Source organism: Carassius auratus, chromosome 9 (genome assembly GCF_003368295.1).
Source record: "Carassius auratus strain Wakin chromosome 9, ASM336829v1, whole genome shotgun sequence".
In the NCBI taxonomy this organism is placed as follows: domain Eukaryota; kingdom Metazoa; phylum Chordata; class Actinopteri; order Cypriniformes; family Cyprinidae; genus Carassius; species Carassius auratus.
Genome location: NC_039251.1, coordinates 33,042,140 through 33,056,558, shown reverse-complemented (window position 1 = coordinate 33,056,558; position 14,419 = coordinate 33,042,140). Strand labels below are relative to the sequence as shown.

General features: G+C 37.9%; 1 protein-coding gene across 1 annotated transcript in view; it reads right to left on the bottom strand.

Moving 5' to 3' along the window:
* Positions 1-13,676: 13,676 nt before the first annotated feature.
* pde11a (phosphodiesterase 11a) overlaps positions 13,677-14,419 on the bottom strand; it is a 63,917-nt gene continuing 63,174 nt past the window's right edge. The window contains exon 21 of the mRNA XM_026272635.1: positions 13,677-13,750. The gene's annotated coding sequence lies outside the window, so the exon portion shown is untranslated. The remainder of the gene's footprint in view (positions 13,751-14,419) is intronic.

Sequence of the window (14,419 nt, the reverse complement as noted above, 5' to 3'; positions counted from 1 at the left end):
CATTTTGGGTCAATCTCATTGAAAAAAAAAAGTCCTATTTGTATTTCACTCCAGACTCAAAGGGAATACAAGAACAATAGTCAAAAAAAAAATTGGGAATATAAATCTATTAATTGTATTTATACTATATATAATATATATACACAGGAGCTGGTCATATAATTAGAATATCATCAAAAAGTTGATTTCACTAATTCCATTCAAAAAGTGAAACTTATATTAATTCATTACACACAGACTGATATATTTCAAATGTTTATTTCTTTTAATTTTGATGATTATAACTGACAACTAAGGACAATCCCAAATTCAGTATCTCAGAAAATTTGAATATTATTTAAGACCAATACAAAGAAAGGATTTTTAGAAATTTTGGCCAAATGAAAAGAATGAACATGAAAAGTATGAGCATGTACAGCACTCAATACTTAGTTGTGGCTCCTTTTGTCTGAATTACTGCATCAATGCGGCGTGGCATGGAGTCGATCAGTCTGTGGCACTGCTCAGGTGTTATGAGAGCCCAGGCTGCTCTGATAGTGGACTTCAGCTCTTCTGCATTCTTGGGTCTGGCATATCACATCTTCCTCTTCACAGTACCCCATAGATTTTCTTTTCAGGCAAGTTTACTGGCCAATTAAGAATTGGGATACCATGGTCCTTAAACCAGGTACTGGTAGCTTTGGCACTGTGTGCAGGTGCCAATTCCTGTTAGAAAATGAAATCTGCATCTTCATAAAGTTGGTCAGCAGCAGGAAGCATGACCTTTTGTGTCTTGCCCTCCTTGTGCAAGGTGTCAATGGTGGTCTTTTGGACAACTGTCAAGTCAGCAGTCTTCCCCATGATTGTGTAGCCTACAGAACTAGACTGAGAGACCATTTAAAGACCTTTGCAGGTGTTTTGAGTTAATTAACAGATTATAGTGTGGCACCAGGTGTCTTCAATATTGAACCTTTTCACAATATTCTATTTTTCTGAGATACTGAAATTTGGGATTGTCCTTAGTTGTCAGTTATAATCATCAAAATTAAAAGAAATAAACATTTGAAATATATCAGTCTGTGTGTAATTAATAATGAATATAATATACACATTTCACTTTTTGAATGAAATAAATTTTTTGATCATATTCTAATTATATGATGACCAGCACCTGTGTGTGTGTGTGTGTGTATGTATATATATATATATATATATATATATATATATATATATATATATATATATATATATATATATATATATATATATATATATATATAAATAAGAATTATAAATTAAGTAATTATAAAAAACATTGACTAGTCTATGTGACCTTGCTGTTAAAGCGTTAAAATGTTTTCTCTCTTATGGAGATGAAATGTGACGTGGACGTTTTTGTGAGATTCTCCCGATGAAGAGCTGCAGTTTGTGCTGAGATCTCTCTGTATCTGTGGGCTTAAACACATGTTGTGTCTCCGTGGATCTGGTTTGGTTGATCATCTCAATGATCCGCATCAAATCTCTCCTTGTGTTTCTACCAAAGACTGCTTCAGCCACACACACGTCTGTACATCCTGTACATAAACATGATCACATGGTTTGGAGAGCACGTTCACTGAAGATCCATCATGATAAACTGTATTTTTTTAACACAACGTATGCAAAAAGCCAGAGGTGATCTGAACTGAGATCTAAAACGTTATATGTGACTGTTACATCTTTTGTTTTGTATGCATTCAAGCAGGATTCCTCCTCCATTCATCTGTTGTCGATTTGTGTCTCTGAGAGTCCGTTATACTCTGTTCTTCTCAAAGTGGTTTGACTTGTGTAGGAGACGCTTGCTTTCAGAGAAATAGTTCACTTAAAACAGAACATTCTCTCATTATTTACTCGCCCTCGGGATGTTTCAAACCGAATGACTTTCTTCTGTAGAACACAAAAGGAGATGTTTGGAAGAATGTTCATGCTGTTCTTTTCCAGACAGTATGGATAAGAGATAGTCCACACTATTAAATTTGTTTGTCTTCATTATGATCACTTATGAGACACGTGACCACTGCCATGATATAAAACCTGCTGCACATCAACACATTTAAAAATGTGCAATTCAGTTTTGAGAGTTACTGCTGATACTTCGTGGTTACTTTTTTTATTAATATAACTGAGGTTGGAGCTAATGATGACAGTTTTTTTAAGTGAACTATTTCTGTAGGCCTGTAAGCTGTGCAGACACATCCGTTACTGATTAATTTAGTGTTTAACAGCTTGGAGTTCACACTACCGTGGCACTTTTGTAAAACACTGAAGCCTAAAGACATAATCCAATAGCCTTGCAGGGTCTTTATTGTCAGACGTCCTGCCCACTGCTCCTCGAGCCTGTCAGACGGGGGCCACTGCTTTCCTAAATGACACTCGACCAATTAATACGTGTCAGAGGAGCTTTTATATGTCTTCTAAATCCACCTGAAACACAAAATGAAGGATCAGACGAGGTCAGAATGATTCCTGAATGGTTTCATCATCAACCGTCTCTGTATTAACAGATTTCTTTCTGAATATTATGAAAGGTCCCTTGTCTTTCCGCAGATTTCCTGCTCACTTGTTTAATATCAGAGTACATTTTGTCAAAGCTGTTTGTGCAATAAATGAACAGAACATGTCGGAACCGTTTAGATCTTGTGTCCTCTGTTATTATTGCTGATGTTGTGTTAAGATCTTGCCTGTAAAGCGCACTTCCTCTTCCTGATGCTCCATAGTTCGCCAAAATATGTTGTAAACATCCAAACTGCACTCAGTTCACTTAACCTGATCCTTCATTCCCAGGAGATTCATGCATCAGGCTTTAAACACAGTTTTCCTGACTCATTCGCTGCAAAACAGTTGATATGGTTCTGCACAAAATTATTACAAATGCTAAATAATGTTATTTCTGAAGTACATTTTGAAGCATCATTTCTACACTGAGAAAAAGATGATTCATTGAATTTGCTAAAAAAAATTATGTTGTTGCAATAAATTTTCTAGCTAGATTTAAATTAATTTAGTTGAACTTTGAATGTTTTTTTTTTAAATGTCTCTAAAATAAATTATTTGCAACCACTTACCTAAAAAATGTGTACATTTATCATATTTTCAGTGTGCTTTACTCATGTAATTATATAATATTTGTATTTATGTATGGATTTATATTATGGGGGGAGGGGTTGGTGAGTTTTATTTTTTAAAAGTTGTTACATTTTAAAATATAGTTAATATTTTTGCTCCGATAATTTCGTCCCGTACAGCTGTAGAGTACGCAGTTTGCATACAGTCGTTGTAGATTTTTATTAACTACAACAATATTGTTACACGAGTGATGGAGAAATAACTCTCGGCAAGAAAAAGCTGAAGAACATTCAGTTCCTTAAACTTCTGAGGATCTGAAATTTAAGTGTAATTTTAAAGCATTTAGTCACTTGTTGTAATGCATAGACACTCCTGTGTAAATCTAGTGTCATGTGGGTATGAATCCTGCACAAACGCCTCTCACCACACGGTGTCACTGCTGAGCGCCATCTGTCTGGATCTTGCGGTGCATTGCTGTGAAATGCACACTTGAATTGAATTATGTGTGTCAGGTTTGTGAGACGTCCAAAATCAGCAGTTTTATCGCCACAGTTGCATGCTTCAGCATTAAAAAAGTACTAGGAGCTCATTTTAGTTCTGTTTTTACAGGTTTATATGTTAATACCAATGCTAAATTTGTCAAAGTATGCACAATAAACATGCAACTCATTACTAGCAGCACGTTTATTTGAATCAGTCAGTTCACACTTTCAGAAATCATGCTTCAGGATTCTTAAGAAATCTCTTCCGGACAAAAGGAGAGTTGAACCGAGAACAAGACCATTCAAAAGAGCCTCATCAAGTACATAAGAATCTAACAGTGGTTACAACAAGAACCAATCCCCAAATAAATAATTGGGAGTAATGTAAAACATTCAGAACGATGCAGTCGCACGATATGAAACCATTCCTCCCCGCTGCGATGCAACAGCTGCTTCCATGCAGGTGCATTAATGAATTACAGATGACTCTCATTACACTTAACTCTTCTTCTCTGAAGCACCCGCTTCTTCATGCAATTACATTTGACTCTTTATCAGCTGACAGAGGACCAGAGTCCACCTCAGGACGCAAAGGATCATGGGACGGGGAGAGATCTGAGTGAATGTTTGTGGTTGTTTGTTATAGCTGCCCTCAAAACGATAGATGTTCTCCTAAATGGAGGAAGACTTTCCGTAGAGGAGCCGTGTTTTAAACCGCCCTGTGACCTCTGACCTGACTCATAGTACATGTTTGAACACAAGCCACTAAAAATATTAGTGTGCAATCATACAAACTGAGCTCCATACAGCCAGTCCATCTCTGACAGCATTCAGATCCATTGAACAACCCCAATACCCTTCCCATCAGCCAACAGGCTTTATTTTTCCCAAATACTACCGTATAGTCATATTTTTCCCCTCCATCCAGGAAAACTGAAAAGACCAGATCATAAGTGTTTATTTTGTGACGGGTTTGTGTTGAAAACCTTGGAGTGAGTAATGCCTGTCAGCATTCACATTTAAAAATATTTCGATTTTTTATAATATTTTATAATATTTTTTTCTTTAAGATGTAGACATGAAAGCATTCGTGAATTTAACAGTTACACACTCCTGGACAAAAAAAATAAATAAATAATTTTTTATGTGTATTACAAACAAAAAAGGAAACAATTTGGACATGTTTCAGATTTGTGAATTTTTATAGAAAATGTGTTGCAACTGAAATAATATACAGTATTGTTCAAAATAATAGCAGTACAATGTGACTAACCAGAATAATCAAGGTTTTTCATATATTTTTTTATTGCTACGTGGCAAACAAGTTACCAGTAGGTTCAGTAGATTCTCAGAAAACAAATGAGACCCAGCATTCATGATATGCACGCTCTTAAGGCTGTGCAATTGGGAAATTAGTTGAATTAGTTGAAAGGGGTGTGTTCACAAAAATAGCAGTGTGGCATTCAGTCACTGAGGTCATCAATTTTGTGAAGAAACAGGTGTGAATCAGGTGGCCCCTATTTAAGGATGAAGCCAACACTTGTTGAACATGCATTTGAAAGCTGAGGAAAATGGGTCGTTCAAGACATTGTTCAGAAGAACAGCGTACTTTGATTAAAAAGTTGATTAGAGAGGGGAAAACCTATAAAGAGGTGCAAAAAATGATCTCCAATGCCTTAAAATGGAGAGCAAAACCAGAGAGACGTGGAAGAAAACGGAAGACAACCATCAAAATGGATAGAAGAATAACCAGAATGGCAAAGGCTCAGCCAATGATCACCTCCAGGATGATCAAAGACAGTCTGGAGTTACCTGTAAGTACTGTGACAGTTAGAAGACGTCTGTGTGAAGCTAATCTATTTTCAAGAATCCCCCGCAAAGTCCCTCTGTTAAAAAAAAGCCATGTGCAGAAGAGGTTACAATTTGCCAAAGAACACATCAACTGGCCTAAAGAGAAATGGAGGAACATTTTGTGGACTGATGAGAGTAAAATTGTTCTTTTTGGGTCCAAGGCCCACAGGCAGTTTGTGAGACGACCCCCAAACTCTGAATTCAAGCCACAGTACACAGTGAAGACAGTGAAGCATGGAGGTGCAAGCATCATCATATGGGCATGTTTCTCCTACTATGGTGTTGGGCCTATTTATCGCATACCAGGGATCATGGATCAGTTTGCATATGTTAAAATACTTGAAGAGGTCATGTTGCCCTATGCTGAAGAGGACATGCCCATGAAATGGTTGTTTCAACAAGACAATGACCCAAAACACACTAGTAAACGGGCAAAGTCTTGGTTCCAAACCAACAAAATTAATGTTATGGAGTGGCCAGCCCAATCTCCAGACCTTAATCCAATTGAGAACTTGTGGGGTGATATCAAAAATGCTGTTTCTGAAGCAAAACCAAGAAATGTGAATGAATTGTGGAATGTTGTTAAAGAATCATGGAGTGGAATAACAGCTGAGAGGTGCCACAAGTTGGTTGACTCCATGCCACACAGATGTCAAGCAGTTTTAAAAAACTGTGGTCATACAACTAAATATTAGTTTAGTGATTCACAGGATTGCTAAATCCCAGAAAAAAAAAATGTTTGTACAAAATAGTTTTGAGTTTGTACAGTCAAAGGTAGACACTGCTATTTTTTTGAACACACCCCTTTCAACTAATTCAACTAATTGCCCAATTGCACAGCCTTAAGAGCGTGCATATCATGAATGCTGGGTCTTGTTTGTTTTCTGACAATCTACTGAACCTACTGGTAACTTGTTTGCCACGTAGCAATAAAAAATATACTAAAAACCTTGATTATTCTGGTTAGTCACATTGTACTGCTATTATTTTGAACAATACTGTATATATATTTTTTTAACCTGCTAGATGAGATTAAAGCTTCATTTACAAACAAGCTAACTTTCCCTACAGAGAGGTTCTGTAATGATGCCCGTGTGCTATGAAGTAGATTTTAATTAGTAAAGGCACATACATGTCTCCGAACTCTTGTCATCAACTCATGTGGAAGAAGGTGGCTGACAAAACAGACATTAGCAGACATTTCCTTTCACGTTTCCTACACTACTTTTATGAGACAATCTGTGGAGGAGAGTAATGCACTTCAGTAGTAGTTGAATAACATTACCTAATTATTAAAAAAATTATTTAAAGCATGCAGAAGGTGTGTAGCACTTCTGTGTAAACCTGCCAGGCGTTCGGTGTGGGTCTGAGGTAATGCATACACCACGGCTGCGTCCCAAATCACACACTCTCCGAGTAAGTACTTCTTCTGAATTTTGACATACTACACTTTCCATACTCAGTGTTTTGGCCTACTATATATTAGGGAAGTATGTGACTGTGGGTGCTGCTTCATGTGGTTAAAACAAGCAATGCATGTACGGCCTGTTTCACTCCAGCCTGAGAGGCCATTCACATATAAAACATCTTAGGGTCTAAAAATACTAAAGAAATGGTTTTAAAAGGCTTTTGAGATGTGATGCAATAACAGAAAACAGCAGAGTAGAATATCAGGCTCCTTTTGTAAAGAAACCGGTTGTGATAATTGCTTGAAAAAAATGTAATATCCTCACACAGTCACTGTCAGTGCTTCCTTTGCTGTGTTGCCGTCACAGAAAAACAGTTCCATGCCTGATTGATACTGTAAACTAAAGCTTGCAATGCACGCCCCGCCTACGGGGACTTCTGATTGGCCCACTGTTTTGGAAATGACATTGATGGGCGGTGCTGCATGTAAAAGTAGATTTTTTTTTTTACTTGACATGGCATCTCCAAAACATGTAGCTCATTTACGAAACACTGCAAAAGCGTGAGACGTGAGCGCAACGGTCATACACAGCCACCTAGTGGGTTTATATAGAAAAACTATTGGAAAATAGCACACTGGAATGGAAAAATGCATTTTGTGTGAAGTTAGGTTTTGTTTTTTTCTAAATAAAAGTTACAAAGCTGCATCTCTGAAATTCTGAGTTACTACATCAAATATTTTCTTTAATAATTTATGAAACGTCACAGTCACAATCATCATGAAATGTAATTTACACGAGGAGCGGCATCACATTTATAGTCAAAAAGTAAGTAATATGTAACTACTTTAGTACGATGCATTGTTGGAGAAACAAATTATTTTCTTTACGGTTTTCTGAAAAGTAGGACCTTTGTTGAACATCCCTCATTTGGACAATTTTGGTTAATGACGTTAAGAAGGTGGAGTGAAAAAAGTTGTTTGCGAATGTTTGTTGGAATATAGATTTGGGAAACACCAAACTGTTGAATTATGTTGGTAACAACAAAACTTATGATTTAGGGAAACGCACCAGAGTACAAATCTTCAGGATTTCTCTTTTTTTGCATCATACATACTAGGGGTGTGCGATAATGAAGAAAAAAAAACAATAATTACACTATATTTTGCTGTGCAGGTTATTGTGCTGGTATTTTGGCAGGTGACTCCCAAAACTTTTGATACTCTTCATATTCTGTGAGGTGGTTAGTTTATAGGAGTAACAGAAATTCTTTTTTTCCAATAAGTTTAAACAGATTTTTACCTTTTATGAACCTTTTTAACCTAATTAAATGTATGCATCATCTTTTCTGTCAGAAAATGTAATCAATAAATTCAAATAGTAAGTCACTATAGGGCTGTTATGACTCATATTAAATTTGTATTGCAGAGATGGCACAGAATCTGCATCTGAAGTGGCATTTAGATGCATTCACATTGACTGTTACACACAGACGCAGAACATGAATGCATTTAACCTGCAGCAACAAATGCATAAAAAAGCATTTAATATTGATAATTAAAAGGATTTGGGGAACAAAAGGGAAAATATACTTTAAATATAAACTTAAAATTTGTGGTAAATTTGTGGAGTGAGTTCAAAAGGCTGATCCATTCAGTGACGAAACACCTAACTAGCTTATTGTTTATGGACATGTTTATTGTTAGGTTTTTGCAATATACTTGATAATGTCAAATCGCGTATCGATTAAACAATTATGATATTATCGTAGAAAATATTGCTCTCACACCCCATACTTGAAACAATAAAAGTGTGAATAAATGATGCCAGAATTTTAATTTTTCATCATGGGCGCTGGAGTAAAAACACGTTGCTTACCTTCGAGATATGAAACAGACCCAAGACATGAGGGAAAATCCATGATGGTATGCAATGTGAACTAGAGAGAAGAGTGATGTCAAGGATGGGCGGCATGCATTATCATAGGGTTTTACCAAGGCACAGAGTACAGCGCTGGAGTGGGTTTGCATTGCAAGCATTGCCAAGAGCCCCGCGGCTCCACAAACCCCTGATCCTGGAATAAACACATCAGATAAAACAACAGAGACAAACCCTGCAGCATTCACTTCCTCACATGACATACAGAACAGAACCACGCTCCAGTGCTCGGGACATGTCTCCATTCAACAAGATCAAAGCTACAAAGGGAAAAATACACTATCATACCTTTCAAAAAGCGGCAACCCTTCTTAAACAGTCCCTGCTGAAAGTAGCGTACGCACACGATAGAGTCTTTATGTTAGCATGCTAGCCCTAAAGTAGCTAATTCAGCCAATTAGCTTCTGGGCGTAAACACATCCCTAAGGTTCTCCGTTGCTAGCTAAACGTGCAGTCTTTGCACTATGGAGACGAATGCAAACTCGTTCGCGGTTGCCTGAAGTGCTCGCAGACAGAGTAAATGCCCGATAGAGGGCGCTAGTGAGGTAAAGTCTGCTGGTCTGAAGCATGCAGCAGAGGTCAAAACTCCTTCCGTCTGCACTGCTGTGGGTCTGAGAGAAGCATGTGGAGAAACCTGGCAGGTTTATGTGAAGAAACAGGTGTGAATCAGGTGGCCCCTATTTAAGGATGAAGCCAACACTTGTTGAACATGCATTTGAAAGCTGAGGAAAATGGGTCGTTCAAGACATTGTTCAGAAGAACAGCGTACTTTGATTAAAAAGTTGATTAGAGAGGGGAAAACCTATAAAGAGGTGCAAAAAATGATCTCCAATGCCTTAAAATGGAGAGCAAAACCAGAGAGACGTGGAAGAAAACGGAAGACAACCATCAAAATGGATAGAAGAATAACCAGAATGGCAAAGGCTCAGCCAATGATCACCTCCAGGATGATCAAAGACAGTCTGGAGTTACCTGTAAGTACTGTGACAGTTAGAAGACGTCTGTGTGAAGCTAATCTATTTTCAAGAATCCCCCGCAAAGTCCCTCTGTTAAAAAAAAGCCATGTGCAGAAGAGGTTACAATTTGCCAAAGAACACATCAACTGGCCTAAAGAGAAATGGAGGAACATTTTGTGGACTGATGAGAGTAAAATTGTTCTTTTTGGGTCCAAGGCCCACAGGCAGTTTGTGAGACGACCCCCAAACTCTGAATTCAAGCCACAGTACACAGTGAAGACAGTGAAGCATGGAGGTGCAAGCATCATCATATGGGCATGTTTCTCCTACTATGGTGTTGGGCCTATTTATCGCATACCAGGGATCATGGATCAGTTTGCATATGTTAAAATACTTGAAGAGGTCATGTTGCCCTATGCTGAAGAGGACATGCCCTTGAAATGGTTGTTTCAACAAGACAATGACCCAAAACACACTAGTAAACGGGCAAAGTCTTGGTTCCAAACCAACAAAATTAATGTTATGGAGTGGCCAGCCCAATCTCCAGACCTTAATCCAATTGAGAACTTGTGGGGTGATATCAAAAATGCTGTTTCTGAAGCAAAACCAAGAAATGTGAATGAATTGTGGAATGTTGTTAAAGAATCATGGAGTGGAATAACAGCTGAGAGGTGCCACAAGTTGGTTGACTCCATGCCACACAGATGTCAAGCAGTTTTAAAAAACTGTGGTCATACAACTAAATATTAGTTTAGTGATTCACAGGATTGCTAAATCCCAGAAAAAAAAAATGTTTGTACAAAATAGTTTTGAGTTTGTACAGTCAAAGGTAGACACTGCTATTTTTTTGAACACACCCCTTTCAACTAATTCAACTAATTGCCCAATTGCACAGCCTTAAGAGCGTGCATATCATGAATGCTGGGTCTTGTTTGTTTTCTGACAATCTACTGAACCTACTGGTAACTTGTTTGCCACGTAGCAATAAAAAATATACTAAAAACCTTGATTATTCTGGTTAGTCACATTGTACTGCTATTATTTTGAACAATACTGTATATATATTTTTTTAACCTGCTAGATGAGATTAAAGCTTCATTTACAAACAAGCTAACTTTCCCTACAGAGAGGTTCTGTAATGATGCCCGTGTGCTATGAAGTAGATTTTAATTAGTAAAGGCACATACATGTCTCCGAACTCTTGTCATCAACTCATGTGGAAGAAGGTGGCTGACAAAACAGACATTAGCAGACATTTCCTTTCACGTTTCCTACACTACTTTTATGAGACAATCTGTGGAGGAGAGTAATGCACTTCAGTAGTAGTTGAATAACATTACCTAATTATTAAAAAAATTATTTAAAGCATGCAGAAGGTGTGTAGCACTTCTGTGTAAACCTGCCAGGCGTTCGGTGTGGGTCTGAGGTAATGCATACACCACGGCTGCGTCCCAAATCACACACTCTCCGAGTAAGTACTTCTTCTGAATTTTGACATACTACACTTTCCATACTCAGTGTTTTGGCCTACTATATATTAGGGAAGTATGTGACTGTGGGTGCTGCTTCATGTGGTTAAAACAAGCAATGCATGTACGGCCTGTTTCACTCCAGCCTGAGAGGCCATTCACATATAAAACATCTTAGGGTCTAAAAATACTAAAGAAATGGTTTTAAAAGGCTTTTGAGATGTGATGCAATAACAGAAAACAGCAGAGTAGAATATCAGGCTCCTTTTGTAAAGAAACCGGTTGTGATAATTGCTTGAAAAAAATGTAATATCCTCACACAGTCACTGTCAGTGCTTCCTTTGCTGTGTTGCCGTCACAGAAAAACAGTTCCATGCCTGATTGATACTGTAAACTAAAGCTTGCAATGCACGCCCCGCCTACGGGGACTTCTGATTGGCCCACTGTTTTGGAAATGACATTGATGGGCGGTGCTGCATGTAAAAGTAGATTTTTTTTTTTACTTGACATGGCATCTCCAAAACATGTAGCTCATTTACGAAACACTGCAAAAGCGTGAGACGTGAGCGCAACGGTCATACACAGCCACCTAGTGGGTTTATATAGAAAAACTATTGGAAAATAGCACACTGGAATGGAAAAATGCATTTTGTGTGAAGTTAGGTTTTGTTTTTTTCTAAATAAAAGTTACAAAGCTGCATCTCTGAAATTCTGAGTTACTACATCAAATATTTTCTTTAATAATTTATGAAACGTCACAGTCACAATCATCATGAAATGTAATTTACACGAGGAGCGGCATCACATTTATAGTCAAAAAGTAAGTAATATGTAACTACTTTAGTACGATGCATTGTTGGAGAAACAAATTATTTTCTTTACGGTTTTCTGAAAAGTAGGACCTTTGTTGAACATCCCTCATTTGGACAATTTTGGTTAATGACGTTAAGAAGGTGGAGTGAAAAAAGTTGTTTGCGAATGTTTGTTGGAATATAGATTTGGGAAACACCAAACTGTTGAATTATGTTGGTAACAACAAAACTTATGATTTAGGGAAACGCACCAGAGTACAAATCTTCAGGATTTCTCTTTTTTTGCATCATACATACTAGGGGTGTGCGATAATGAAGAAAAAAAAACAATAATTACACTATATTTTGCTGTGCAGGTTATTGTGCTGGTATTTTGGCAGGTGACTCCCAAAACTTTTGATACTCTTCATATTCTGTGAGGTGGTTAGTTTATAGGAGTAACAGAAATTCTTTTTTTCCAATAAGTTTAAACAGATTTTTACCTTTTATGAACCTTTTTAACCTAATTAAATGTATGCATCATCTTTTCTGTCAGAAAATGTAATCAATAAATTCAAATAGTAAGTCACTATAGGGCTGTTATGACTCATATTAAATTTGTATTGCAGAGATGGCACAGAATCTGCATCTGAAGTGGCATTTAGATGCATTCACATTGACTGTTACACACAGACGCAGAACATGAATGCATTTAACCTGCAGCAACAAATGCATAAAAAAGCATTTAATATTGATAATTAAAAGGATTTGGGGAACAAAAGGGAAAATATACTTTAAATATAAACTTAAAATTTGTGGTAAATTTGTGGAGTGAGTTCAAAAGGCTGATCCATTCAGTGACGAAACACCTAACTAGCTTATTGTTTATGGACATGTTTATTGTTAGGTTTTTGCAATATACTTGATAATGTCAAATCGCGTATCGATTAAACAATTATGATATTATCGTAGAAAATATTGCTCTCACACCCCATACTTGAAACAATAAAAGTGTGAATAAATGATGCCAGAATTTTAATTTTTCATCATGGGCGCTGGAGTAAAAACACGTTGCTTACCTTCGAGATATGAAACAGACCCAAGACATGAGGGAAAATCCATGATGGTATGCAATGTGAACTAGAGAGAAGAGTGATGTCAAGGATGGGCGGCATGCATTATCATAGGGTTTTACCAAGGCACAGAGTACAGCGCTGGAGTGGGTTTGCATTGCAAGCATTGCCAAGAGCCCCGCGGCTCCACAAACCCCTGATCCTGGAATAAACACATCAGATAAAACAACAGAGACAAACCCTGCAGCATTCACTTCCTCACATGACATACAGAACAGAACCACGCTCCAGTGCTCGGGACATGTCTCCATTCAACAAGATCAAAGCTACAAAGGGAAAAATACACTATCATACCTTTCAAAAAGCGGCAACCCTTCTTAAACAGTCCCTGCTGAAAGTAGCGTACGCACACGATAGAGTCTTTATGTTAGCATGCTAGCCCTAAAGTAGCTAATTCAGCCAATTAGCTTCTGGGCGTAAACACATCCCTAAGGTTCTCCGTTGCTAGCTAAACGTGCAGTCTTTGCACTATGGAGACGAATGCAAACTCGTTCGCGGTTGCCTGAAGTGCTCGCAGACAGAGTAAATGCCCGATAGAGGGCGCTAGTGAGGTAAAGTCTGCTGGTCTGAAGCATGCAGCAGAGGTCAAAACTCCTTCCGTCTGCACTGCTGTGGGTCTGAGAGAAGCATGTGGAGAAACCTGGCAGGTTTATGTGAAGAAACAGGTGTGAATCAGGTGGCCCCTATTTAAGGATGAAGCCAACACTTGTTGAACATGCATTTGAAAGCTGAGGAAAATGGGTCGTTCAAGACATTGTTCAGAAGAACAGCGTACTTTGATTAAAAAGTTGATTAGAGAGGGGAAAACCTATAAAGAGGTGCAAAAAATGATCTCCAATGCCTTAAAATGGAGAGCAAAACCAGAGAGACGTGGAAGAAAACGGAAGACAACCATCAAAATGGATAGAAGAATAACCAGAATGGCAAAGGCTCAGCCAATGATCACCTCCAGGATGATCAAAGACAGTCTGGAGTTACCTGTAAGTACTGTGACAGTTAGAAGACGTCTGTGTGAAGCTAATCTATTTTCAAGAATCCCCCGCAAAGTCCCTCTGTTAAAAAAAAGCCATGTGCAGAAGAGGTTACAATTTGCCAAAGAACACATCAACTGGCCTAAAGAGAAATGGAGGAACATTTTGTGGACTGATGAGAGTAAAATTGTTCTTTTTGGGTCCAAGGCCCACAGGCAGTTTGTGAGACGACCCCCAAACTCTGAATTCAAGCCACAGTACACAGTGAAGACAGTGAAGCATGGAGGTGCAAGCATCATCATATGGGCATGTTTCTCCTACTATGGTGTTGGGCCTAT